The sequence below is a fragment of the Neolamprologus multifasciatus genome, chromosome 13, assembly GCF_963576455.1.
Source record: "Neolamprologus multifasciatus chromosome 13, fNeoMul1.2, whole genome shotgun sequence".
Taxonomy (NCBI): Eukaryota; Metazoa; Chordata; class Actinopteri; order Cichliformes; family Cichlidae; genus Neolamprologus; species Neolamprologus multifasciatus.
Window position 1 is genome coordinate 12,611,236 of NC_140451.1, and position 27,979 is coordinate 12,639,214.

General features: G+C 41.8%; 2 protein-coding genes across 16 annotated transcripts in view; one reads left to right on the forward strand and one right to left on the reverse strand.

Annotated features, from left to right (window-relative positions):
• Positions 1–27,979, reverse strand: part of LOC146505153 (uncharacterized) — a 160,048-nt gene that overhangs the window by 27,000 nt on the left and 105,069 nt on the right. The window lies entirely within an intron of this gene.
• The window catches only part of LOC146505154 (uncharacterized), a 38,532-nt gene continuing 29,080 nt past the window's right edge, over positions 18,528–27,979 (forward strand). For 2 of the 15 annotated variants that reach the window (XR_014877560.1, XR_014877559.1), the window contains exons 1-2: positions 18,528–19,190; positions 26,473–26,535. The gene's annotated coding sequence lies outside the window, so the exon portion shown is untranslated. Of the gene's footprint in view, positions 19,191–26,472; positions 27,321–27,979 lie in introns of all 15 variants that reach the window. The other 13 variants (XM_085182518.1, XM_085182519.1, XR_014877558.1 and 10 more) reach the window with 11 other exon arrangements.

Sequence of the window (27,979 nt, forward strand, 5' to 3'; positions counted from 1 at the left end):
TAAAACAAACAGTACAGAACGAAAAAAAAAACCAACAAAAGAAAAAAAATTAAGCACTCTGTATATGCATACATGATACTCACATGCGTTTTAGGGACTTTAGATCTTTATATCGTTGTGCATTGTGCAGCACCGCCAAGAACCCATCCGATTTAGTCTCAAATATACTCTGCTGCATGGCAGCGACGCCAAACATACAGCCAGTCATAAAGATCTTAAGTGACAAGAACGGGTTGTGCAACAGATGGTAGGGTCGCCACAGAGCGCCAATCTCAACATCTCTGGGTCAGGCTGGGATTACACCAAATCCTCAGAAGAAGTGCGGAAAGTTCACCACGATGCTCAACAGCAGACCTTTCAAGAAAAAACTGTGTGCAAGTATACCCGGAGCCACTAGCAGTAGAACTATTTTTTATTAATTTCTTGGTTACTACTGCCCTTTGGTATGAAGCTAATCAAAAATTAAAAACCATTGTTCTGGTTTTACTGAATGTCTGTCAGTATGTTCTGTTTCCTGTACATTTATTTGTCTTGGCAATGAACTCTGCTTTGCTTTGCCTTTTGCCATCATTTTGAGAGTGGAAGTCATTAAAGTGCAAGCCAAAAATGAAATTAATCTTCTGGCTAAAACAGTTGAATTTGACAATGAAAACAAAATGCAATATCTTTATGATTAGTGGGAGTGCAGGCAGTCAGCTCGTTTTATTTCTCTCTAAATGGGGGCCAATCAGGGCAATAACTAAACTTGCCGGAGCTGGTGTGGTGCCACATGCTGAAAATGTGACAAATTGGCTCTCATAGTCAGTGCGGTTTTCCACAGCGATGATCTGACTTGACATTTGAGAGGGTATTCCTCCTTTGGCAGCGACTGTGGAAGATAATGACTGCCATATTACATCAACAGATTGCCATGCCAACTGCTCAACTGATGACACATCCCATGATGCAAAGCTTTAATACGTTTCCCGTCAATGGTTGTCATACGGCTCTCAATACTAGTTATTTCTCAAGCTGTGTAGCAACAGACAGTTACACAATAACAGTTTTCAAGTACATAGAGGGAACTCCAAAGGGATTAAAGAGTCATTCATATATTTCATGTGTACTTAACTGATATGTTAAAAAAGTAACAATATCAATATGCATCAGTGTTACAAATGACACGAAGAGTTTGTCCATCCATTTTCTTCCGCTTTTCCCAGTCCAGCTCTCGGAGGGGCAGTAGTCAAAGCAGTAATAGTGTAAGTGTACCCAGGGCAGGAGTCAACCCAGCACAATGTAGCAGTTTTCCAGTTTTTAAAACTTGACGTTGCCACCTTACACTCAAAGCATCTACCAATAATCACCAATCTGAACATACTGCATTTCACCAGCATCTGGCAGAATAATCTCCTACCATCTCCAAATTGCTGCTCTGCTACTTTTTAATGCATCCATGCCCAACTGCAACTAACTGCAGGGCATCTACACACCTTGCTCTGGTAACATTTACTAATTTCTAACCACAGATGCAGTCAGTTCACTTTCACGATGAATCATGCAATCTACCAAGAGCAGAATAGGTCAAACGCAAACACACCTGATATCATAATGCATGCATAATCTACTAACTAAAATAACACTATATGAGCAGCACGGTAATTCAGATCAATGGGAGACAGCTCACATTATATGATACCGAAGGGAAATAAATTTTAAAAAAGTTAGTTTGTGATGTTGCAGTGCTCCGTGTGTCCCCTGTGTCGATCTTTTGTGCTCTTCGTGGACTGTTGTCTGTGTAGAAATGTTAGTTAGAACTTTACACACTGCAGACTTCCCAGATCACTGTAAAAAGTACCTCTGCTCCTTTTTAATGCATCCATGGCTTGTGTCTTCTATTGGACAGCTACTCTGTGTCTTCCTTTTGTTACGCCACATTACTTTCTAAATGAGAACTCAGTGGAGAGCTTTGGGATGACCCCAAAGTTCCTGCACAACTTTGAGCCACCCCAAGTGTCGGTTATATCCAAATCTGATTACATTTCCCCCATGGCATTCCAAATACATGAACACTCCTTGCAGCAATTATAATAGAGACGTCAAGCATAAAATAGGAGATGCCATTTTGTGTAAAATAATTGCTTAATTTCCAGTAAATGGCCTCTGTTTTTAAGAAATAGTTTTTATTGTGTTTTAGTTGACAGGTTGTTACATTGGTGCCTGTAGTTTTCATTGCCTGTCTCACTCCAGCTCTTATTTTGAAGATTAGCTTTCTCTTGTGCCTTATTTTGCTTTACTTCTTGCTTTTGTTTCTCTCCTTTGTGACTATCTGGCCCACCCTCATTGTCTTTGCCTGTTGTTGATTATTTTCACCTGTGCCTTGTTCACACCTCAGAAGCATTTGGGAGGCATGAAACGTAATTTTGAACACAACTGAAAAACAAATGAGTGAGTATGGCATTGTCAAGCGTGATGATTCCCTGTACTGTAATTAATTAATTTGCCTGTATCTACACCTATGCATGGTCTTGGGTAGATAAACCTTAAAATAAAGGGAAAAAAAATCTCTGCTTTAGTTTCCATTTGTTTACTGTACAGTACCTGCCCTGCTGTAATGCTGGCACACAGAATCAGTCTAGAGAAAAGTTTATTCAAGGTCTTCTCCCATCTCGAAGGAACTGACAGAAGAAGATTATTCTGTTTGCTTTTACCACATTAATCATCACCGTCTTTGTTGGATTCGTTTTCCTGGAAACTGTCTTTTGATTGCCATTTTGCTTTCCTCATGAACCAGAACTGCTATATATTGTTAAGTATTATAAGAGCATAAATATATCTCACACCCTGCTGAACTGCTAAACAGTTGACCCGACATTTCAAAAGTGTGTAAATTATTTATTTATTTATTTTTAAAACCCTGTTTGATTAATGCCTGCTTTTCATTTCCTTTCCATGTTTTTTATTTTGGATATTACCCCCGGATTGTCAGGTGTGGGTGGGCTTGGCTCTTCTTCAGCCTATTAGCTTCAAGCCACAGACTCCCATCTTGCCAGTTTATAAGTCACAGCAAGCCAAGACAAGGTGGTGGTCTAGATTTCCAGAAATCAAAGCAAATTGTTGTAAATCGTGATCATCACTTCCTTTCTGCATCCAAGGAAAGCATTTTGGAGATGGTAGGAGATTATTCTACCAGACGCTGGTGAAATGCAGTATGTTTGGCTTTACCTATGCATCTGGAAGACATTAACCAACACATTGTACACACTGTCATGGCAACATAGGCAACAGGGTCCTCTGACCACAGGTCACATCATTGAACTTGACTCTCAAAGAAAACAACTAATGTCATGGTGTCAAATGAAGACATCAGGTATATTTCAGATTATGCATAAATGATCGTGTCGCTATTGTTGCACTGGATGCAGGAAAGTATTGCACAGTACTGGGGTTTGCAGCGTCTTTAAGCTAAACTACTGCGGTGAGTGGACTCCCTGCTGGGTGCTGTTGGGATGGGGCCACTCTGTGGTTAATTAGCGGGTAGTGATTTGGCCCCAAGAGGGCAAGGCCAGCCCACCAATGAGCTCACTTCCCCTCGTCTTCACACTCGCATGCACGGCCGCTCCCCGGCAATGAGTCAGCGCATGAGAGTGAGAGCACGAGAGGGAGAGCAAGAGACAGGAAGTCATTTTACCCACATTGGGCCCATCTCCAATCTTGTCGCCTGCCAACTCTAAGTAGTGTGATTACAGGCGAAACTGATTAAAACAAAACAACTTATGCCCCCCCTCCTCCCCACATATACAGTACACATGGACTGTGACCCTCACCATCCCCTATAGCACACACATACAAACACACACACAGTCAGCAGAAACAGGATGTTAGTAGGATCCTAGATGTGATCTTTTTAGACTCTAATGGCATCCTGATGGAACACAGGTGCCTCCTGAGAGTTGCAGCACTTAACGCTGAATACACATGAGATGACTCAGTGCCTGTTTTCCCGGTTTAATCATTTAATGATTATTATGTCTATAGGTATTTCCTAATGCTTATGCTTTGGTACTGTTTGGGAGCTCCGGTCTGGCCCTCTTTTACAGACAGAGTTAAAAGACTTGATAATAAAGTGATGAGAAAGCAGGTTTCTGTGGCAGCCACATAAAAATGCCTCTGACTTTTAAAGGATTTTCCCTGAGACATCGGATGCAGGTGCTCTGCTGAGATCAAAGACTCCAAGTAAAACCTACTTAGTTTGAGAACTCCAAGAGAGCTGATTTATTCAGCCGTCCCACTGTAAAAATGCCCTGTAGTTTGGTTGAGAACCTCCAGCTAATGATGCTGTATTCCTCCAGTTAAATAGGGTGATGCATTTTCTTTATTGGGGGAAAAAATGTTGGCACGGCTAATCTGCTTATCATCTGTGTGTGCATCAAAGTTGTGAGCATCGAGATGTGACATCTTACTGTCTACATTTTCTTTTTAACAATGTAGTGCATCATAGCACACATGGCTTTAATTGTGGGCTATGTGGTACTTAGGTACTGTAGTATTTTGATGCCTTCTCTATAACTGCCATGTGCTCACGGCTGGCATGTTGTAAAGTGAAAGAAATGTACTTCATTAACACAACAATGCCACACACTTGTTTTTCAGTGTGCCTCCAGTTACACTGTCACACCAGCAACAGTTGTTTTTAATATGTCAATTCAGTTTGGACTGTAGACCAGAAAACTGGGTCACAAATGGACCAGTTCCAAAACACTGTGAACATTTACTGTTCACTCATCAAATCCACCAAACATGCAAGTCCAACCCAATGCACTGAACCATTGAGGGTGAGCAAATCAGCCGACAAACAAATAAGGCTTTCACCCCATTGCCATGGAAACTGGGTGTTTTAGTGTGCAAGTCAAACACAATACAGTAAAAACAAGCTAGCTTAATACAAGTGAGTTGCAGCAGAGCAGAGTGTTTAATAACGGGGAGTTGAAAACGTTCGAGACAATGACGTGCGGAGCAGATTCGCTCGAACACAGGGTTCTTAACATGAAAATCAAAGTCACAGTGAATGAGAAGTCTATCAGCAGCTAATCCCGTCCACATGTGTGGGTGCTCTGTTGAAATTCTGTATTGTGAAACTGTCCCTTTTTAAGGATGGCCAACTACAGCGATGTTGCATGAGAGTGTAACACTAAAAATATTACGTCAACACTGTAATCACGAAGAGCCTAAAGGAAATTATTCACATTATATGATCATAAGTCATTCGGTCCCAACCCTTCGGGTGATGCTGCAATGCCAAAAGTGACTCTCAATTTTGGCAATGACTGCCATTATGCTTGACCTGTCAATACATGCTTGCTTTTCCACTGAAAACCAAGCATGGCATTTACGGTCGTAAATGCCATGCTTGGTTTTCAGGTTCTCAGCGAAGCTTGCTCTGCATTTATGACCGTAATGCAGAGCAAGCTTTCAGAAGAGCTTGACGGAAGACACCTGGCTATACGCTTTGTCCATTATTGCACATTTAATTAAACAAACTGTTCATTCACAGAGTTTTTGCTTGAAGCGAACATTTTGACTTCAACTACATATTACAAACTCATTCTCAGCAAAAAGAAAAATTTGCTTTGCGCTACTTTTAGGACTCTCCTCTTGGTTTGTTTTGCCAAGTACTTGAAGTCGGCTTCTGTGTGTACAGTTTCTCAATGATCATCTGTCAAAGTCGCCATAAATAACATTTATCCAGTGCTAAAGTAGTTTTTCCTCCTACATGGTTTCAGAAGGGGATGTATGCCTTATGTAGACTTGCAACTCTGAACGTCTAGCATGCACAAACACATCTATAAATAAACACACATGCTTTACTTTTACCTGTGTGGTGTCCACAAAACACTATGTAGGCAGATTTTGCTAAGAAATATGTACATGCACCTCTCATATCTGTATATTAGCATTAATGAAGTTGGACAGATTCCAGGCACTGCAACAATACTTGACATTGTACTCCACTGTACTATAGAGTGCTTCTGAGGATCACACACCTCAACACTGCAAACACAGATCAGTCCCTATGGAGGACATGCACCCAGTCATTATGGAGCTTAAGGATCAGAGCACGGGTTTTGTTCCCTTGTCATGGCTGTTTAAGGCTGAAATCCCGTGTTTTCCCATGTGAGGTGCTCCTCACCTAAAACACCATCTAGTCCTATATCATGTCAACATACCACATGTAATGGTCACCTCAGAGATGAGTGGATTTTCTGCATGGTTTGTCCCCAATGCAGCCTCCTGTAACCGCTCGTATCCCTGCTGAGTGAATGTTTCACAGACCTCATCATAGGGAGTTGATGGGGGACAAAATAGAGCTTGTGCTACAACACCAACTACTTTGAAAGCAAGGGCAAACCAGAGGTGAAGCGCAGCTGTAAGCAATATGGGTAAATAGTATAAACAAAGCACTAAGTGCAAGTGCAAGGATTGAGCTTCTTGTTTTAACATGCATGTTACTACCTAGAAAAGAATACTGGAGACGGTGAAGGGTGGAGTGATTAAGCACCTCCATCCAGTGTGTAATCACCTGAGGAAACATGCAAAACCCTCAGCAGAGTATGCAGGGTCCCTGTATTTTAATTTATTTTTTTGTTGTGTGTTCATGAACCATGCAAAAATGACATGCTGCCTGTAATAATCATCTGCTATACCAAAACTCAGTATGCCAAAGTTTGCCAAACTATTTGTGAAGTTTTAGCACAACTTACAGATTTATGCTCAAATTCAACACTCCACACAATGCTTTCCACACTGCCTCGCTCAGGACAATGCTGAGCGAGGCAGTGTGAGGTCAGACACACACAGAAAAGGTTAGTTTTACCATCTTTTTCCTTGTTCTTATTCCCTTTTTGTTTTCTACCGCTGTGCTTCTTTGATTTTTAATAAAAACCCCTTCAACTTATTTATCCTGATATACATTATGTTGGGAATACACACTCATATTTTACAAAATTTGGATACCTGTGAGTATGTGTTTCAAATATCAGTCAAATGATTTCATTTAATCCTTGTAGTAGTTGGTTGGACTTTTGTCTGGTATGATTTTGCAACTTAAACTAAAAAATGTTTACACTTTGGCAAGTGAACTACTAATTAACACTGCCCCAATAAACCATAAATAATCTATGCAAATACTTACCTACAGAAAACAGAAATGTAGTTATCACAGCTATATTACATTGTATAACATGGATCATTTGGGTAAAGGGCCCATTTTTTGTTATCTTTACACACCCATACATGGCTGATAAAAATCCTGCACGCAGTATTTGAATCAAGCATGTATGCACAGTGTCTCACACAGCACAATCTTGTGTACACAAATGTAACTTTCTCCCTCTCTCGAAAAGATTTAGTTTCTTTAAGAAAGCTGGAGCAATTTGATGATATTTAATTGTTATATATGAGATATACATGGGAATCTATGCAAAGCAGAACTTTAGCTCTTCTGCACCACAATAAGACAGTCTATGCGGGTTTCATCTTTACATGTCATTTTGTGCTGCTTTCTATATAAAGCAATTAATTGCTATTATATAACTACTCAAATAGCAGCATTTAGAGTTGTATGTAAAATAAAGTGCAATGGTGGTCGCAACTATACATGCAAAATTTCATTATACATAATACTTAAGTAATTTTTGAGATGCAGTAGTAGTGACTGTTACCTCACAAGAGGAAGGTTTGGACTTCTGCTGGCTGTGTCCTTGCTGTATGGAGTTTGCATTCAGTTTTCCTGCCACAGTCCAAAGAAATGCATTTCAGGTTAACTGGTGATTCTGAATTGGTCAAAGCAGTGAATGTATGTGTGAATGATTGTCTGTCTCTTGTGACTTGTCCAGGGAGTAGCCCACCTGTTGCCTCATGACAGCTGGGATAGGCTCCATCTAAATAAAATAAAAAACAGAGGATACCCTTAGTGATTGTTTAACAATAACTTAGCCAAATTGCAGAAGCAATGTGGGGAAAAGTACACCCTTACTGCTTCCATGGTAATTAACAGAGAAAGTAGCAGCCAGGCTAATCAAATGCTAATCAGCAAGTGTGAGCGCCTCAATGAAAGCAAAAGTTCTGGCAGTTTGCGGGTTTGGAGCATTCAGGTTTGTTGTAATAATGCCAAGATGGAAGTCCATCATTCTACAGTGAGAAGGTATATTTGCAAATTTACCCCAAGGTCAGACTGTGCAACACAAAAGCTACATCACAAAGACTGAAAAGTATGCTTATTTCTTTACCAACAGAAAGCCTCTTCTTTCTAAAATGAACATGGTTTGCACAGTTTGCAATTTGAGAAGTTATATCCGAACAAACCAGAAGACCTCTGGAATAATGTCCTGCGGACGGTGAGAAGTGGAGATGTTTGGCTGTAATACACAGTGTCACATTTAGTGCAACCTAAACACACCACAAGCACCACATTTCAGATGTCAAGCACAGTGAGGAATGCTGACTTGGGCTTGTTTTGCAGCCACAAGACCTGGACACCTTGCATTTATTCAGTTGACCATAAACTCCTCTGTATACCAAATGTGAACCCATCTGTGTGATAACTAGAGCATGGTACAAACTGCAATAGGACAGTGATCCCAAGCAAAGCAGCAAGACTACAACAGAATGACTGAAAAATGTAAAGAATTAAGGTGTTGCAGTGGTCCAGTCAAAGTTCAGATCACAACCCGATTGAAATGCTTTCTGTGGACCTTAAAAGTGCTCTGCATAAACTAATGCCTGCAAACCTCAAAAAAAGTGAAGCAGCATTGTAAATAATGGCAGACTCAAATTCCTTCACAAGGTATAACAGATTGATACAGTCAATCAGAAAAAGCAATTAAACAATTCAAAGTTATTGCTGCTAAAAGTGGTTCTACAAGCTACTGAATCATGGGGGGCGCTTCACTTGTTTTTCACAAGAATGCATAGTCATGTCGAAACTTTGCGTTTCACATGACTCATCCATGACGAACATAAAATTACCAGTGACTCCAACATGCATTAATTTGGAATATGGGAGTAAACCACAGAACCTGGTGGAAACCTACTCAGGTACAGAGAAAACATGCAAACTCTGCAAACTACAAAAGTAGACAGTGCTAACCAATGCACCATTGTGCCACCCATACACATTTATGTCTTTGGTGATGACGTTCAATGATACCAACAAGTGACATTACTCTTGGTAGATAAAGGTGAAATTTATTGTGTTTATAACATATGTAGTTGTTTTGTAACTACATTACTGCAGTCCAGTGGCTTCTCATCTCTGAGAATAATAAAAAAGGGGGTTTTATTGCCTGAATGACTGGTGGCCTCAAATGGGATGTAATGACAAACATTCAAGCTTATTTCTCAATTGTGAAACATATACTCAGAGTCCAGGCCTAATAGCCTAAAAGACTGGACTTGGCCACAGCCACTAATTTGTAGTATAGTGGCCATTAGTGAGAGACAGCAGCCAGCTGCGGTGAACTGCTGCTTATCTGGAGGTAATGAGAAGTAACATGGGTGTAATGCGGTTCCATGTGCACATATTTGTCTCCACATCCAGAATGTCTCTTGACTCTCCCCCTCTCTCCTTTCTCCCTCTGTCAAATAAATCCTCTGTGGCTGTTTTTGAAAAATCCATCCACCTTTTTTTTCTGCCAAACATTCTTTCTCCCTCTCTCTTTCTCCTATTCCTCATTAAAATGCTGAAAAAAAGAAAGAAAAGAAAGCATGTTCGGTGTGAGCTAAGAGGCCCCCTCGCTCAGTTGTGGGAAGCGAACGCTTTATGTAGGGAGGTCTCACCCAGGGAGAGAAGACACCCACATTCAACGCACACATAGATCAGAGACCAACGGTGTTTTTTTTTTGTTTTTTCGGGTGATGCTCAAGGTGGCAGATGAACAGAGGAGCAGCGGGACTCCTGATGGGATGCTTGTGATGGAGGGGAGAAGGAGAGAGGAATAGCCCAAGGAGACACGGTGCTTGTCTGGCCTGTTTCCCGGCCTCCCGTGTTGGAGCATGAAAAGGAGCAGGTCGTTTACACCCCAGTGAAAAAGCCACCATAGCCACAGCAACACCTGGATGTTATTTAGGCTAATGGACTTGGGGCTTACTCAATAGTAATCAAGTGGAAGGGGGGTGGCGGCACAGGCTTCTGGCTTCGTTTCATGAGTCACCTTTCTCCAGAAAAAACTTTTCGCAGCTATTTTCTCTCCTACCTGCGCTCCCTCCCAGTGTGTCCTTATCGCTCCTCACCCTCTCACCTCATGTGTTTATTTTATTTTGCACAGAGCTGTGTTATGACAAGGCCTTCACTCCCCGGATGTATGCAGTCAGTGCTTGTGTCATGCCCTTATGAGGTATGAGGGCCCTCACAGCTCTACCAGCCCCACCCGGCCTGCCCTTCCCAGGCAGAGAGAGCGGAGAGGAGGGGCTGGAGGAGGTTGGAGGGGGTGACTCCTGCTCATACCCTGTCCCCTTCTGCCTGGTGTTGATGGAAACTTAACACACAACCACACAATTGCTAGATTCAACTGACAAAAGCCATTTTATAGCTTTTGTTGTCCTCACGGACAGTTGAAAATGCTTATGTGGGACTTCCTGGGTCAGTCTGTTTACCTGTCTGGCTGCCCGTCTTACCTCATTCATCCAGGCTTCAGAAGGTTTGAGGATTGCATACCATCCATCACAGAATCCCACAAGCCTTTAGCTGAAGTCATGTAAAGCTCAATACAACCATGAAATAGTTTATCACACAGAGACTCATTTATCCTCTGCTGGCTCTTTACATTCAAACCACCAGAGGGTAATTTTTTTGTGCACTCCTCTGCTATGGAGTGTTTTCTATTAGTGAGTTTTATTCTCAGTGAAAACTTTGTGTCTCTTTTTATCCTTTCTTTGTTCGCTATGAAATCCGCTTCATTTGTCATACCATGTAAGAATCTCAGGACACAAAGAGCAGATGCAAAGGGGATTTCCTTGCACACAGCATAGTCTGAGTGAATTTAAATGGAAGTTTTGAGGTGAAATAATCCCCCGGGACTGTGCTGAAAACATCTTTAGTTTTTCAGGTTTTCTTTCAGTTTTTCAGAGAGTTAACCATTTGATCTCGAAAACAAAGATGCCACCCAAGACATGCCGCCTGGCATTGACTCTGCAAAGAGGAAATAACACGGGGCTGCACATGAAAAATAAACCCAGTACGATAAAACTTGTCAAATGTGTTTCCATCTGTCTCATCTTTTCTCCCTTTTTCTAACAGTTTGAACGTGAAAAAGCCCTAAGCAAAATGTTACATTTCAACATTTTTCCATTCTTTAATTTTCACCACAAAGCCTGACATGTTTTAAGAGGTGCAATCTAATATTGCCTGAACTCCAGGACCTACCACAAAGATCTCTGGGTAAATGGGAGGGAAGGAAGTGCACAGACAGGAGGACGGGTGTGGATGGAAAAGTGCGCAGTAACTTGGCTGCAGCACACCCTTAAGTAACAACACATGGCAGTGGAGGAATTCCACATTCATGGACACTCTACATGAGTGCGGATGCGACGGGCTGACCAGGCTGCTTGCAGCAAGTGGCTGCCGGGTCCCGAATAGGAAGCCGATAAGGCTCTGCCGTACCTAATTCCTTTCCATGTTCTCATCCTTGGTAGGCATCACAATGGGCATGATTCATGGGGGTAATTCTGCCTGCTACTGACTTGGCTCCTGTCTGCATTTGGGAAGAATGTGACCTCACAATATATCTCTTTCAGGCCCATCCCTGTCTGAATTCGACCAGCCTCTCCTTGAAGCCCTCTTCTGTTAGAGACTGCAGAGTGAGGACAAGGGAATGCAGCAGAAAGGCAAGGAAGAGAGGCGAAACTAAGGGGGAAAAAATTTTGCAAACATACTCCTCCTTCCCCACCTTCTCTCTTCCGACATCACTCTCCTTCCCAGTGTAATACCTAAATGATGTGCAGCGAGGAGGGTAATTTAAAAGTATGAAAATGAAAGTCAGCCACTGTGACAACCACAGAGACAAGCCCTGATTGCACAGGGGAAGTTGTAGGTGTGATGCCTGTTTCATGTTTCCATATATAAACCCGCAGAAACGACCACACGTCTAGCCCGGGTAATGATCAGAAGTAGAGCGTGTGATGCAACAGTGTTTTGTAACATGAGCCCTCTAGTGCTTAAGCAAACTGCAATCATCGCGGGTAATTATTTAGCTGTATTAGGTCATTTGAAGCTCAGTTAATTCCTGGTTACATTCCATCTGTCACAGACACAAAGGCTCTTCTCTTTATCTGCAGTCAGTGCTGAAATATAAATTACACTGCAGAGTGGCTCGGGCAAAAGTAAGCTTACAATGGAAGGAACATAAAAGTGTAGAATCACAGTCGTTGCCAACAGCAAGTTAAAAAACAAACATGTGGTGTGCAAATGCCTACAAAAAAAAATCATAAGGATTTAAGAGTATCCTTTAATGTTCCAGCCGAGCGGGTTGTGCATTTCCAACAGGATTAATTGAGCATCCAGCAAACGAGGCACAAGTTTGTCTCCTGACTGACTCAGACAAAACGAACACAGAAAAAAGCGTGAACAAGAACATCTTTTAACGAGCAAATTTATCCTCTAAAGTACAATATATGGAATGTGGGAGGCATAATTTTAGTCACCAATTTCTCTGTCTGGTTGTAGCCTGCAGAAATATCAGTTATTCTACCTTTTCTTTAAAAAAAAAAAAAGTTGAATAATGCCTCAGCGGTCCTATAAATCTCTCTTTTCTTCATACAACTTACCTCTACCCTGTTTAACTCTGCTTCAGGGGAAAATGACTTTACAGACCTGCACTGACATCAAACGGCTGTACGGTACAATCTGGCACAAGTAACGGCACGCACACACTGTCGCACGTGTAAAAAGGGCGTTGACACCTACATACACGTTCATAAGCAGAGGTGGTTTTGTCATGTCACCCTCCTTAACATCTTGCTACAGGCTGCCTCATAGGAGGAGAAAATATGGTGTGATGTCACTTCTGGCATGGCCCCGGTGTCTGAAAGCTTTTTATGCGCCGCCCCAGTGAATGAGAGGCAGACATTACTCAGAATAAGAGTGGAGACTATCTGTTCTCCACAGTTAAAGCTGTTATTTGTTAGCGTGGACCTCTGCCAGAGTCGGGCCACTGTCTGTTGACTGCTGATCAACACAATGCAGATCAGATCACAGAGACTCCATAAAACATCTTTAGCATTTAACTCTGCCATACATTCAAACGTCTTCCCTGTCGCTCTCATTGGCAGGGCCGTGCTCGCTCCACCAGCACCACTGGCACTCTCAAAGCAGCCTGGCGGCACCCCCTTAAAGCCACCAAGGGGGTTAGTCATAATAGAGTTTCATCTGGCCATCAATCTTCATTCTCTCTCCCTGTGAGCAGCACAGGACCACGTCTTGTGTTGCAGTTAAAAGCCTTGGAACCGCTGTTCCAGCCCTGCGATAAATTGATTGCTCTATACGGCCTGTGGCGAATGTTAGGAGATCCTGATCCATACTTGCAGTTTGTCACTGTGCATTAGGAACAGGCGAGGGGATTCCCAAAGCCTGACTCATAAGGCAAGCACCTTTCAAATAGAATTTAGCAAAAAACAGTCAAGTGAAAATGTAAATTGCACTCTCATTTAAAACGTTTGGGATTTTTGCATTTATGTTTGAGAGGAAAAACAAAAGCCAGAGGCATTTCAAGCAAACAACGTGACAGCAGTTAAAAGAAATAGACTGCCGAAGGACCAGTGAAATAATAGATTTTGGGCAATTCATCAAACGCACGCACTCCCTGCTTTTCATCACTGTGAGCAGCAAAGGGAAACTCTCACCCAATTCTACTCCTTTTTCATGTTACTTCCAACTTTTTCCCCCTCAGTTGTTTTTTTTTTAATATTCACAAAAATGCACTAAAGTCATTACCCATTACAACTGTCGCAATTATGATTCTTATGCACATAGGACTCTTTTTTTGTGTGCTGACATGCACTTTTTCCTTGCTCAAACATTTCACTTTAAATCAGCATTACGTTATCATGCAAAATAGTGCAGGGCCCTTCAACTTTAGACCAGATATCCTTGTTGCATCTCATAGATCCTCAGCATTAGCGATCCCATCCCAATTGCCAGCACTACTGAAGGGCGTGCTTACTTCCACTCATGAGAAAGTGAAGAGAAGGACAGAGTTGACTGCAGTTGACTCGGCTAAATCCATTCACTGTTTCTATTTCTGTGCAACGTCTAGACATAAAAACATTTTGCTAGGAACCAAAAGCCACAGCTGGGTTATGCAAAGCTGGACTAGACTCGGATCCTTCAAAAACACTGCACTACATGTTAAATTAAAGCATGTGTCTGTTATTGATTTTCCTGTCAAGCACCTTGCTGGGTGTATATTTTAACTCCCCAGATAAAATGTAGTTGATGAAGTCATGTGTTTACCTCCTATAATGTCTTTGTACTAGGGAAAAAGATTGTCTGCCATCATAAAATGTTTATATTAGTGTCTTTTATTGGATGTTCCTTGTATACATAATTGTTCGCAGCATCATAAAAAACATGGCCAACAAAGTGCAAATTACAGGGTTTGTGGGGGTACTGACCACCTATTTTCCACACTCCAAGTCACAGCATCTGTAAACAAAGTAAATGTGTTGAGCCATCAACACACACCCAAAAGGGTGACCGCACATGATGTCATTCCAAGGCTAATGAACATTTGGAGCTAAGGGCCAAGCTGTGCATTCAATTAAAAATGAGGTTCTTGTTATTATTTGAATATAAAGCTGTTGTGTTTTTGGCACAATTAACAGAGTGCACGAACACGATGAATCAAAATTAAGCAAAACAGAGCACAAAATTGCATTTCATGGAAAAAAAAATGTGTTTAATACTTGCCTATTTTTACTAATCTCGTTTGCACCTGCTCAAACCAGCTATTACCATGAAAAGAAAGCTGATTTCTAGTACGAAAAGCTGATAATGTCTCAGTCACAATGAAATAATTTGGGTTATTTTTAAAGAAGCCTGTGTGATTCATCAATGTGATGATACATCACTTCCCTTTTGGGACTTCCTCAGCTTCCTACATCTGCTGAGTGAATCTCAAATGTCGGCATTGTCAACTCTGTGCTTCCCCATGTTTGTGTTCATGTGTAGCACAGTGGGTGCCTGATATATTTCAGGAGAGAAGGACTGTCATTGGACACGTCAGCACCTCAGTATGCTGCAAAAGGAGCGCTTGCGTGATTGACAAACAGCATCTGAAATAATCCTTCCCCCGGAGCTTTTGCTGGAATTCAGGGGAGTGTGTCACAGAATGCTGGAAATCAATCAAATAACAGGACTCGTACTTTATGGAGAGACTTGCAAGGTGTCCCGAGGTGAGAAAAACAGCAGGACTTTAAACAGCTAGCTGTATCGGTTGCGTCAAGTGCAACATTATGAATGCTTTTGCAAATATAAGTTGTCGAGTGTGGAATATAAAGGATATAAAGGATGCTTTCTCCCATGGAAAGCATAGAATATAGCCATAGCTATCATTGTCATTATCATTATCATTGTGAAGTCCTGATCTGAATACATTTTTTTGCTCATAGATGTCGTAACAGCTTATAAAATACTCATACGTGTTTGTATGCTTACATGTTCCCAGAAAAAGTATTTCACAATTAGGACTAGGATTCAGCAGCTCCAACATTAAGACACTTAACATCAGGTCTTTGAACTTAATTAAGCAGGCAGATGTTCAATAGATATTATTTACCATGGCCCCCAGACCATAAAATTCCTGTGCTGTACAACCTGGGCATTAAAGGCTACTGCTATATTTTTAAACTGTATGTACATACATGTGTGCGAGAGAATGCTATTTTACTGTAAATGTGTTTCACAGACATTTATGAGAAATGTGATGTTGCCTGCACTGAAAAAAAGAGATGGACATATATTTTGGACATGGCATGGACTTCTAAGTATTTATTTGACTGAAGTCAGAGGTAAGACCACGTGCTTAGTTTGTGGAGAGCAGATTGCTGTTTAGAAGGATTACAGTATGAATCGCCATTAGGCATAAAAGATGCAGGGAAATACAAGAACTTGACTGATGCAGAGCTGGAACGGATATCTGAACCTTTGCTAGAAAAGCTTCAAAGCTTGCAAAGGTTTTTTTTTTCATGAAGCTTCACGCATCCATGGATCAATCAAGAACAGCTTTATGAATTCCCAAAGAATGCCACCCTGATATATTTCCTGAAAAAAAGAAAAGAAAAAGAAAATGGGCCACTCTCCTAACGAATCATAACAAGACTGATCAATGACACTGCAAATAATCTGACAATAAATTTAAACGTCTTCCTCCTTGGCTCTGGATTACCGCGTTGATGTTTGTGTCTCAGGCCAGTAGCTAATTTTTGAAATTGACAAATCAAATCACGTCATTCAACTTCAAAAGCAAAAATGTTATTTGAAATGTACACAAAAGTAATTCTTTAACTAAAACTATGTGCTGTTATTCAAAGTTGAGAGTCACAGTCCCATGATGCATTGAGTTTTTCCTTTCCAGTCACCTTTCTCACTCACTATGTATTAACAGACCTCTCTGTATTGAATCGTATCTGTTATTAATCTCTGTCTCTCTTCCACAGCATGTCTTTATCCTGTCTTCCTTCTCTCACCCCAACCGGTCGCAGCAGATGGCCGCCCCTCCCTGAGCCTGGTTCTGCCGGAGGTTTCTTCCTGTTAAAAGGGAGTTTTTCCTTCCCACTGTCGCCAAAGTGCTTGCTCATAGGGGGTCATATGATTGTTGGGCTTTTCTCTGTATCTATGAAGCGCCTTGAGGCAACATTTGTTGTGATTTGGCGCTATATAAATAAAATTGAATTGAATTGAATTGAATTGAACGTGAGATAACAAAAGAATTTGAGATTATTGTGGAGCTGGCAGCAATGAAAGGGACTAAGATGGGAAATGACTTGTTTGTGAATGCAAGTGCATACTTTGAGGCAGAAATAGGACTAAACTGGCAGGTGTTACAACTGATGGCTGTCTAAATCTGGCAGGGAAAAATGTCTGACTTTTGAAGTGGTTGCAGTACAAAATGACTGAAATGATCCCAGAACTGAAACTGGTATTTTTGTATTGTATTATGCACCAGGTGGTACTGTGTAAGCCAGTGCTAAATAGGGATGATGGTAGAGGTTTCTTCCTGTTAAAAGGGAATTGTTAGGGTTTCTAATATTGTAGGGTTTACCTTACAATATAAAGTACATTGAGGCGCAACTGCAGTTATGAATTGGTGCCATATAAATAAAAAGAAACTGAATCTAATTTAATTTAATCATAATCTACTCTTTGTAGTAGCTTTTTCATGTGGCCCACCACAGCAATCCCAGTTTGTCAATTCTGTGTGCTTTGGATTAATTGCTCGCCCCTGTCTGGGAAGACAATTAGTACAGAAATGCCTAACAAATAATTTTATTATGATGGCATAAAAATAAAGGCCAAAGGATAACAAAAGACATTTAACCACTTAACTAAAAGGTTGGGGACTAGCCAATATGAAACTGCCATTGCTAGCAGAAGCTTTCTGTTGAAGATATATTCCAAAATCCTAAAATAAAGAAATGTTTAAAAGGTCTGTCATTGTTTCTGTTCAAAGTCACAACTGAAAAATAAGCAAACAAATCATTTGCAGGTAAACTGCTGTATTTGACATTAAACAGATACTCTATTATGACAAATGTCTTTGTTCCAACATTCTTTTTCCTCTAAAAAGGAAACATACTGATGCAAACAACCTGTTTCAGCACACCAGTAATGACTGAGAGTTTAGTCTTGATTAAAATAAGTCTAAATTGGTCCAGTCTCTGATACCACAAATGGGAACAAAATACACAAAGCGTAAGCAGGAAGAAAAAGCCTCCATTAGCCTTCGCTGCAGCCACTGATGATTGATATGATAGCAAGCCCATTCAAACTGCAAATTTTACACATGATTGAGGCTCTATTGGATGTAATGAAATGGCCTTCCTGAATATTGCACTTGAGTGACTGTGTTACCACCAGTACAATAGCTGCTATTATAGTTTTGGGTCTTCAACCCATTTTTCATTGTACCAGGTCCAGTGTGTTATTAGCGCAGAACTCAGAGTGAACCCGCACGGCTTTGGTTTCTTGCTGTTACGGATGTGACCGTTCTCTCCACTGGGAGCAATTCATAGTGTTAATTGACCACCGCAATCACTCAGCAGATTTATGGAAAGTCTGAAGGGTCACAGGAGACTTCCAGGGGAGACTATCCAGGGAGCAGGGCTAGCCTCTCAGCTGCAGCTGGGGGAATTTCTAGGCTTTCTAAGTACACTACATTCATAAACTCCCTGCCTTTCTTCAGTGACCCCAGAGGAAATTTACATTATATAGAAGAACTGTATTTAAACAGGCCATAAAAGAAATGAAATAATCTTGTGGGTGTCCTTGTGTGGGAATGTTGCATTATAGCAACACTTTAATAATGGCGCAGCAACAGTTATGATGAAGAAATCTGAAAAACAAACACAAAATCTATTATTTTCAAATACAGACATGACCCAGTTTGTTTCTATTTTTCATCCGCTCATCCAGATGTGCATAATTCACTGGGGGGGAGGAGCTGTAACACTGACAGACTGGGTGTGGGCATTGGGGCCCATCTGGCCGACTATAATCAGCTTTTAAAAAAACAAACAAAAACGGTGCTACAGACAAATGAAGGATATAAGGCGCATGTAGAAAACCAAGGTTTCAAGCTACAGTAGCCAGCATCCTCTTGAATCTGGATTCAAGATCCAATGTGCAATGTTGACATGGGGCAATGAAAGGATGAGCCCTGGTTTTGAGTACTGAAACAATAAAAATGGTTTTGTTCATTGTTTATTCTCCAGTGCAGTGTGTCAGTATGTCAGCGTATTAGTTTGAACAAATGCATCTGGACACTCTTAATACTGTTTAATCCCCTCTGTCAGCCGGCCAGGGTTGTCCTCGTGCAAACACACCATCTCCAGTGTGTCTCTTGTCTTCAAACAGAGAAAGTAAGCATCCAACAACATATTCCTTGTGTTCCACAGCTGAACTTCACACTCGTGGAATAGTTGTTTTTGTTCATATTAAGGTAAGAGTGAACCTTCCGTTTCATTTTAATGCACTCGTCTTTCGTTTCTTGACTCAGGGCTTGTGTAGAGTGTTAAGAAGGAGCGCTTCTCCTTCTAATAGGCTACTAATGCTGGCTTAATTTTGAATTTACTGGGTTGTTTTTGTGGACTGAATGGTTAGGAAATTGCTCCTACAGTTTAACATGGAGCAGTTAAGATTAATTGCCTTAGGCGTGCCAATAATTTTACAGTTATTATGTGATAAGCTCTATCACTTCTTCTGATGAAATGTGTTACAGCTTTTTTTAGTGAGAGTTGCCCAGCCATGATGATTTACAAGAGCTAAAAGTCTGTGTTTTGCTGTGTGGAGTCTAAACGCCATGCTCGCTTGCAGCAAAAGGCAGTACTAATGGGTTTGTGTTACATTACTAAATCAACTCGAGCTGTGAAGCGGCTCCCAGCAAACCTTTATGATCCATTAACCACCAGGGACGGTTTTGCCAGGGCCTCGGTGCCAGCTGGCAGAAACTGACGGGCCCATATCATAAGCAACCCCTGCCAGCGATAGCTTTACTGAGGTTTGCAGAACTCCCCCCACCGTTCTCTCGAGCTGATTACATACATGTTGTTTTCTCATTAGCCAAGGCTCCACGTGGTCCTGTCTCATGGAAATGTTTGATGGAACGAAGGTAAATGCGCTGCGTACAATGTGTTAGACTTGATGTCTGCAGACAGCTCGGGAAGAGAGACAAGTCTGTGGAGTGGTTTGAGTTTGGGTGGAGACAGCAGCATTTACTGTAGAACTGCAGACAAATATGCATGGACCCCACCCTAGGCTAGTGATCAACTCCTCTGTCATCAGTGTCTTTATCACGCAGACAGAGATTGATATCCAAGGATCAGATTCCCTGGGATTCCTCCTGCAAAAGAAAGTCCCATTTTTCAAACATTTGGAAACATGAAAGATTTCTGTAGCACCGCTTGACTGTTTTATTGTGTTACCCGTGAAAGCTGGCAGCGCTCTGCAATATCTACACACAAATAAACGCCTCGTTTTCCAAGTTGCTTTTCGACATTTATCAGTGCACGGCTCCTTTCTGAATATCCTTAATGAAATCTTTATGACTTTTTTTTTTAAAAGTTATGAGGCTGTTACAGTTAAATGCTGAAATCTTTTGAATTTGCAAAGCCTTTTCTCCCGAGTACACTTGTATCTTAGGGGTTTGTGGATGACTAATCGTCTAATGTTTCATGGCTCATGTTTTTAATGGGTGAGTAAAGGCAAGAACAAAAGAGAGCAGAACTATGCAAAAAAATAAAATAAATAAACACGACTAAAGGATGACAAATGCGTGGCATTTTCTTTACATTGTAAAAGGTAATCATATGGATTGCATGTAATCCCACTGCATGTAATATCTCTATTTTTTTCAAAATCTTACTCTTTGCTCGGAAGTGAATGTGATCTACCTACACGCCCATGGTTTCCAAACTGCATTTGTTTTATGACTCTTCAGTCAGATGGATGCAGGGGAATTCCAGGAAACAGAACTTTTATCAGAGTTTTAAAACATTAGCGAGCCAGAGCGAAGGCTGTTAAACTAACATGCATTCATTGAGTAGACACTGTTATCTAGGTCACAGGTAAATGAGATAGGCAAATCAGAGTTCCCCTCCTCCTTTAGAATGAGGCACTTTCACTGGGTTGGATACCGAGCGAGGAGAGGTGGAGCAGAGGGTCATGGTGGGCATGAGCAATAGAGACTAACAACAATACTTCAAAGCCTCTTTGTATTTTGGTTTGTATTTGATCCATTGTCTCTGATGCTCTTTAGGGACCACCTCTAACAAGGCATCGTCTTACTCGGGTTGACAGAGTTTTGTATAGCTAAGATTCCCTGAGAGATTAGGTTCAGGTGAACCTCGGGGTTAGAACAGAGTGGGCAGAACAGGGAGGTCATCATTGTTGTAGGCTGTGTCTGCCAGAATAGAGGACAGTTTGATACCAACGTTTAAATGGCAGCTTCAGAGTTTTGTACGCATTAGAAGTTGTAATTGATGAACACTTTTGAACACTTTTGTTCAAGTACGAAAAATGTGCAACGCGGAACCCCCCCCCCCCCCCCAATAGATAAGCAAAATGACTGTTTCTTTATCTCGTAGGGATTGTAAATCCCTTTTAGAGGATTATCACAACGGCCCATTTTATTCCTCACCAGATTTTCCCTCCTCCATAATTGCCATTTGCGTCTATCTCTCTTTCTCCCCCCCTCTCTCTCTCAGTGGCAAAATTGATGGGTGGAATATCTTGAGAAATATGCGAATAAAAGCCAAAGAAGGAAACATCTCAGAGGCACACCACAATGAATGAGAATTTGAAGGATGCTAATTAAACAATGTCATGATTTATTGTCAGTAACAAAACATTTACTGTTTCAATCCCAAAGGCTTGGCTTCCTGGAAAATGTAGCATTTGGTCACAGCTCTGTTAACTTATTCGCTTCAGTTTGGGTTGCACTGAGGGTTTCGGGAAAAAAAAAAAAAACCCTCCTGACAGCCAGTATAATATGACCTAGATTATAGCCTCTGTGCCTGCTTTTGCCATTTTTACATCAATAAAGTTTTATTACGCTGTATTTGGATTTATACAAACATTCAAGGTAAGTGATTAATTAGCAACCACCGAACACCAAACGAGTTTAATCATGCCATGTCAGAGTTTTCTTATCTTGACAACAACTCTAAACTGTTTACTGCTTGTAAAACTGTTGTGTAGCCTCACACGTTTTAATTGAAAAGGCTTCCTAGAAAGCCTCCCTACATCGACATGTTCAGCTCCCCGGGTTCAGAGCGCAGGCTTTTGGCTGGCTCGTGAATGGACAGGACAGAGATGTTATCTGGCCTTAGGGAGGATGTTTGCGGAGTGGGAGTGGAAGGCTGTGGGGCTTCAGTGTGCTAATGCAACTAAGAGCCAGGAAGGCAGAGTGTTGACTCTGCAGATTTCAGCCAGCTACTGATGGCTACGGGGCTAAATACTGACCCCATGGACTAATAAAGAAAATCACCTCGGGCACGAGCTGCAGGGGTCAGAGGTAATGGCGTGGCTGCGAAAAACAGAGGCCGCAGCTTTCGATGACGACTCTGCCTAATTGAAATGACAGTTGAAGACCAGTGGGGGTAACAGTGTTTATTTACGTCTTTGTTACGCGGTGAGCAAGCACAAAGATATGCCGGGCCCGGCCATCGATGACATCGCTCCTGTATGCTGTCTGGCTCCGGGATCTCTGCGCTAGTACAATAAGGACTTCCTGTCTGCCATCAGATTCCCCGGCATTCGACCCAGGCCCCGGAATGAGGCGAGGCGGAGCCGTGGATGTGGTTTTGTGAAAGAATATAAGTCCTAATCAGACTGACACCATGGACCTGTTCCATTCTTTTGACCTACCAGCTGACCCTCAATCTGATCTGCTGTCTATTTCAGAGCCACAGCGGTCTGCTATTTGCTAAAGCTGTATGGATTTTAGTTTCCTGTGCTCCAACAGCCTTAGGGAGACGTTGAGCCTGGCTGTCAAGACCCTGTTTCACACTGCTGATGTCAGCATTTCTCTTAAAGCTCTACAGCAAGTCTGGTGACAAACTAGTTGCTGTATAGCTAGAAATGTGTTCTGCTTGTCATAGAAAAAAGGTTGGAGGCAATAAGCGCATGTTCCCAGCAGCAATATTGCTGAAACAACAAACAGTGGAATATAAGAGGCCAGAGGCTTAATCCTTTATTCCATTCAGTAACAACAAGGGGACCTAGAGAGAAAAAGACAGAAAAGGAGCCACAGAACAACATACACTTGAAAATGTAAAGAATATAGCACGTAAAAAAAAACCCCTGATATTGCTATCTGAAGAAACAGAGGAAGGCAGCATTCATGGTCTCCTGTTTCACTGGGGTCAAGGTGAAAGAGCAACCTTCAGCAACCCGAGTACTAAAACAGCCTGCTGCTGTCTAGTCATGCTAGACAGCAGCATTAATGGCCTCCTGAGAGGACCTTCAGCACAGGAGGAAAAGAACACAAATACTCCCCTCTCACACCACGAGGAGCTTATACGAGTGGCAGCGTAGAGCACTGACACCAAATTGATCCAAGTTTCCAGAGCATGCCAGGTGACTGAACAATGGACACGCTACATGTATTGGAACCCTGTTTAGGACAAGCGGTTTAAAAAAATGGACAAACGTATGCATCTTCATGATATCTGAGACAAATGATAGTTTTTTCCCCTCTAAACAGTTTTTTTATAGCAGATAAACCACCACACATGTAATTTTCCGACATATCATTTCCTGTGCAAGGATGACATAAATAGCATTTTTGATAATAGGACGCTGCGAGTTCTGAAGAAAAAAATCTGCCATTCTGATCGCCGCAACAAGATGAGTGCGCTTGTGGTCATTTGAAAGAGCAGGAAGCAGGAAATGAGCAACTATTGTGCTGCGTCCTCTTTAATTCAGCCGAAGGTTCAGGTTTCTGTCGTCACTTCAGTCCGTGAAGACTAAAACGATCACAGCCCTGCTTCCTCAAATGTTGGCAAATGTGCGTGAACACGGGGTGCCTGCCATAGGTGATTTATACGTACACAGTACATTTGATCTCATTGTGTTTCCAGGGTTTTGCTAAAGTCATTAATTCTAATATTGTGCTCTCAAAGGCGGCCTTTGTGGCGCTTTTGTAGCTTTTTTGTTAGACTGACATAGAAAAAAAAGTGTGCAAGTGCCCTTCCCTTTGCTTCCTTAACATTTTGGACAAAGATTTTGTGCAGTCTTTTGTTTGTTTTCCAGTGTTCAGTGGGCTTCTCCTCAGCCTGAAATATATCCAACTAAATATGCACCCATGCACACACGCAATAAAAAAACAAGTTAAAAACATGACAAACTGACTACAAGTCCTGAAGGGAAATGTGCCAGAGAAGGGAAAATAACATATCAGATGTAACAGCACATGCTTTATTGATTCTTTGTAGCATAGGACATGCTGTACTAATCAGACAGGTTGGCACAGTAAAGTGGATAAACCAGTCTTATATATAGAAAAATCTGCCTATAGGGAGATATACAGGGAGCGCAGACCTTAAACTCAAATTACTGTTCTCTTGTACTGATGTGAACCACACCCTCCCAGACACCTATGCAAGATGAAACAGAGCAGAGACTTGCAAGTAATGGAGCTTTTTTCATTAACTGGAACTATCTATGGACATACGGCAAAAAAATGAAAACATGTAGACAATAGCAATTATAATAATACACAATAAATATTAAACTGAAAACTGGCTGCTGTTTATATTTCAGCCACTGTTTATTAGGTTTCACCCCTTGTTAAGACAAACCAAAGACAGATATACTTCTGCAGTATACAGTACGACTACACACAGTATAATAGTGTGGTTTATACACACTTGTAACGCACTTTACGGCCTTTCACATGACTTGTCTGTTAGAGCTCTCTGAATCTTTCTTTACTCTTTGTTAGTCTTTAAAAGTTGCAGGATTTCTCTCTAGTCCCATTTGTTTTATTCACGGCTATTTCCAAAAAGTAAACACATTCCCGTCTCATTCATCCATGACATGAATTTAATTAGAAGTTTCGCCTGTAGCTCTCTCAGAGGGGTCAGTGCCTTTCGAAAAAAAAAGAGAAAAAGATCTGATTTATGTGTCCTTAAAAGGAGGAAATTTATCTGTGTGAAAAAAAACTTGATCAGCATTCAAATATCTTTCTTAATCTGCTCCGATAGCTTAAGTCAGCAGACAAATTCAGACTTGCCTTCAAGCCTTTGTGTTCAGAACTTTCTCCCATGAACTGTATAAACTATCAATTTGTCAACTCAGTCAAAACCAATAACAAATCCTTGCAAATGGCTAACTAGAATTTATATTATTTTCGATGACTCATAGCATTAAGAAGGATAACTTTTCTCACTCGACCACATGCTGACAATTTGTCCCCCTCCAAAAAAAAAAATCAGGCTAAGAAAACGCAAACAGACAAAGCAAATCTTTTATAGAAAACGCACACGGTGTCTGAAAGGGTTATTTAAAATTATTCTGAAGCTTTGGACCTCTGTCATATCTATAATGCCATTGACCTGTTGGCAAGCTTCACCTCCTAGTGCTAACACTTCAATGAAAACCTCATGAGGCCACGGTAAATTTGTTGCAAAGAAAAGACGTCCACGAACAGCGCTGATCGGGCTGAGGCCCGTGACTATTGTTGCCATCTGCTCACCATTTCCTCCTGCAAAGAAGATAATTGAATCTGAAATCACTTTTCTCTCTTGGTTTAAGAGCGAGGGTCGTGTCTGTGACTAAAGTCTCCACCACAATAGTTCGGGCTCTTGTTTGTATTCTTTATGAAGCTATTTCACCCCGTGGTCGTCTCTTGCAACATCTGCCCCTCGCCCTCCAGATAAATATGGACCATCTAATCACCTGCCACACTTAATTAAAACCCCCATCAGTGGCTTTACGAGAGCCATCGAAGGGCACAGTGCCCGAAGGGGGTCGTGCAGATAAGACTTCAGCGTGTGCTTTGCAAGGTCTTTGCACAATAGAGGATGCTAAAAAATCTTTAAGCTGGTTTGGTGAAAATAGGTCAACGCTGGCAGCTGTGGGTAACATGTCCCTCGCCTGGCCTGTGGTCCAGCACGCCCCTCGTCGTCTTTAACACCCTTTGTGCCACCATCTCGGCACTAATCTGTCTTTTCACTGAGTGTTAAAATTAATTTGCAGTGATTTCTATGAGGGCAGAGACGTCGTTAGGAAACCTCAAAGGGAGAACAAATGGACAAGTTGCCAATAGTGGGCCTTTGTCCTCTGCCTGCCCCTTTCTAAATACCCATGACAGCAGCTTTGAAATGCCTGCCTGATGAGGCTCAGATGCTCTGGCTGGGGACATCACAGTGACCGTACTTGTCCGGCTGTGAAAAACATCTCATGACAGAGACAAAGTCAGCACAGCATACAATGAAAAGGACCAGATTCCAGAACTGCCAGTCAGAGTCCAGCCTGCACTGCTCCGGTGATGTATCTCGATCTGAACTTACAGATAAAGCTTAATTTTATTTCTTGCTTTATTTCCTCCGCACTATCTCGACAGCGTAGGTCCCGCCGGACCACATCAGTGAAAAGAGATAACTTTATTGCTTCAGAGAGCTTGGCTTCAACACAAAATGGTGTTCCCATGGGAAAATCAGAGACACAACTGTTTAGCTGAGCTTTCCAGTAGTGCTCATAATGCCATTAATTGTGTGCAGGGAGAGTTGGAGAAAGAGGTTGGCCGCAGAGAGCTCCAGAGGAAGCCACATCGTGTAAAGCAGGTTTGTGTGAGACCGCTGCAATCTGCTGAGTTACAACCCCGATTCTCCTGCTCACGTCTTCTATCTTTTATCCCCTTTTTTTTTGCCTTTCTTATCTTTCCTTATTTAATCTTTCTCTGTTTATATCTCTCGTCCACCCCTACTCCTGACACATAAACGCTCTCTCACTGTTTTACCCCACGAGGGAAGATTAATGACACAAACATTTTTGCAGTTTACAGCCGTGTGAGCCAGGTTTTCTCCTTCAGCCTTACCTTCGCCCTATAAAAATGGATAAACCTATAAATGCGCAGGGGAGACACGGCAGGATTAAAGTGAGAAATCGAGAGCAAATGAGTAAAAGTGTGAGGAGGACAGTTGTGGGTGAGTGTGGTGGGAGAGTTCCTCTCATCAAATTAAACTTCGATTACCGTCAAAGACACACTCAGATTCCAGACAGCCAATCAGCCAATCTAAGACAAATGATTTTGTTAAGCTTTCCTGCCACACTGGGCGTGGGAACGGCGCAGATTCTCATTAAAAAAAAAAAGGAGCCTGTAAATTATTTCCCTCCTGCTTCAAAGACCTGAACAACTGAAAAGAAAAAGATATGTGTTTACATGTGGTGTTTCTCTGTTGTTGTCTTGGGTCTGTCAGTCTCAGCTGAGTGGATGGGAGTGCAAACAATATCGGGGATCTACAACCGTCTGCTCACGTGCAACTGACTGAGACACGGGACACAAAAGGATGTCATCTTTCATTCTCGTGGATAAATAAAGCTCTTCAAGCATCATTTAAACCGGCGGGTATGCATTACGCTTTATTTGAGGCAGCATTTTGATCAAAGCTGCTCGGAGGAAGTTTTTTCTCTTCCCCCCTCTGCCCACCCCCACATGCCACCCTCCCAGCCTCACACATCCCGCAATCCACTCCCCCCACCCCGCCAACCCACGTCTGCCTTGCTGTTGCTAATCACTGGTGGTCTCCTGACTGCCAACAGTAATTGATTAGAGAGAGGAGCGCTGGTTGGCGAGGAGGGGGGAATGGAGGGGAAAGTTCAGCCCAGAAGTTCTCAAGGTCACTGCCCTTTTCTTCCCCCGTCTGAACTTCTTTTCTCATGCTATTAGGTATCCGCCACAGGGGAAACTGCAAATATTTGGCTCACTCTGTATGACTTCCAAGAGGTTTGGTGGTGGCGAGCACAAACAGGATGGTTTACGTAAGCAAAATGGATGCATCTGCTGAAGAGAAACACGATGGCGAAAAGGCTCAGAGTTTGCAATGTGTTGATTTAGGAACTCAACATCCTTGAATGAATAGGATTATTTTTGTAGACCTCCCCCAACATCGATGGTTCCCGAATGCCGCCACATTGTTTGGCCCCTGTGTGGCCACTCAGCATCCTTCACAATATAAAGACAGCTCAGTGGATGTTATTCTGATTAAATAACTCACTCCGTTCATC